Raw genomic sequence first — 1,947 nt, 5'->3', positions numbered from 1 at the left:
CCTTGAGCGTGAAAAGCAAGCCGCAAAGAGGGAGAAAATATTTTTGACACACAGACCAAGAAGAACGTGTATTGGGAATATATGCCGAACACTCATACAATTCAACAAGAAAGAGATAATAAGGGGGGAAATTGGGCAAAAGAAGGGATATCCAAATAGCTAAGAAGCATGAAAATATGTACAACCTCACTAGTCATGAGGGACATGCCAACTAAAACCACAATGTAGGGCACCTGGATGGCTCAGTTGGTTAAGCATCTGACTCTTGATTTCGTCTCGGGTCATGATTTCAGTTTGTAGGATCGAGCCACACATCGGGCTCTGTGCTGACAGTACAGAGCTTGCTGGGATTCTGTCTCTCTCCCTCTACCCCTGCCCTACTTGTTCACGTGCCTCTGTCTGTCTCTCTCAAAACAAATAAATAAACATAATAAAATAAAATAAAACAAAACAAAACAAAATAAAATAAAATAAAATAAAATAAAATAAAATAAAATAAAATAAAACTACAATGTAGAGGTGCCTGGCTGGCTCAGTTGGAAGAGCATAAGACTTTTGATCTCAGGGTTGTGGGTTCGAGCCACATGTCGGGTGTAGAGATTATTTGAAAATAGAGTCTCTAAGGAAAACAACAACAACAACAACAACTGCGATGTAAAATGACACTACACGCACCAGAAAGACTGAAATTAAAAGGACTAAGAAGATAATAGCATCAGTTGCATCATATTCTTCTCGGTTTTTATAACCTGAACCTAATCGTAAAGAAACACTAGACAAACACCAACTGGGGGACGTTCTACAGAATAAGTATATTTTTCAACAATGCCAATATCATGAAAGACTATAGCTGAGGAATGGTTCCATTTTAACGAAAAGAAAGGGGAGGGGGGCCTCAATGGGTCAGTGGGTAGAGTGAGCAACTCTTGATCTCAGGGTTGTAAGTTTGAGCCCCACGTTGGGTAAAGAAATTACTTAAAATAAAATAAAATTAGTTAAAAAACAAAAGAAAAGAAAACTAAGGGGACATGAAAGCCACATGCATTGAGTGACCCTGGATTAGATTCCATCCTAGAAAAATAAAAATTATTCTACAGGAGGACATTTTTGAGACCATTGGTGAAATCGGAATAAGATCCACAAACAAGATAATGGAATTATTTCAAGATTATAGTTTTGATTTTAGTAATTATATTATGATTACTTAAATGAATGTCCTTGTTCTTAGGAAATAATCATACTTAATCTTTAAGGATTAGAGCCTGATTCTGCAAGTTAGTTTTAAATGTTTAGAAATACGTATCTATAAAATTATCATATGCTTATACATTTATAAATGTAAATATATTTATAATATTTATATATCATGTAATGTATATTATATATGATAAAGTTAGACAAATACATAATAAAGCAAATGAGGCAAATGCTTTCGATAGACTACATTGATCAAAGATACTGGACAAGGCTTTTAAAATATAACCTATAAATTAATATTGATTTATGCAAAACAAGGCTGTGAAATTCTTTTTTTTTTTTTTTAATTTTTTTTTTCAACGTTTATTTATTTTTGGGACAGAGAGAGACAGAGCATGAACGGGGGAGGGGCAGAGAGAGAGGGAGACACAGAATCGGAAACAGGCTCCAGGCTCCGAGCCATCAGCCCAGAGCCCGACGCGGGGCTCGAACTCACGGACCGCGAGATCGTGACCTGGCTGAAGTCGGACGCTTAACCGACTGCGCCACCCAGGCGCCCCATGGCTGTGAAATTCTATTGAATTAAATGAGCGTCCTCAGATATATGGAGAGAAAGAGGGCATGCCACCATTGTCTCTGTAGCAAATTCCCATTTATCTCTTCTATGGCTGGTTACCAATGGCCTTTTCAGACATCCTAGATGTCCAGAGATCTCTCCCAAGTCAGTCATCTCACTTTGGATGGTAGAAA

General features: G+C 37.4%; 1 non-coding gene across 1 annotated transcript; it reads left to right on the top strand.

Annotated features, from left to right (window-relative positions):
- Positions 1–521: 521 nt before the first annotated feature.
- TRNAK-UUU (transfer RNA lysine (anticodon UUU)) lies at positions 522–594 on the top strand. Its single transcript has one exon. It is a non-coding gene; the product is annotated as a tRNA-Lys (tRNA).
- The last annotated feature ends 1,353 nt before the right edge of the window (positions 595–1,947 follow it).

This window comes from Lynx rufus, unplaced genomic scaffold, assembly GCF_022079265.1.
Source record: "Lynx rufus isolate CCGP_SWC_20201006 ecotype Redwood Valley unplaced genomic scaffold, mLynRuf1.p SCAF_20, whole genome shotgun sequence".
In the NCBI taxonomy this organism is placed as follows: Eukaryota; Metazoa; Chordata; class Mammalia; order Carnivora; family Felidae; genus Lynx; species Lynx rufus.
Note: the sequence above shows the minus strand (reverse complement) of the source record. Positions and strands in the feature narration are given on the sequence as shown.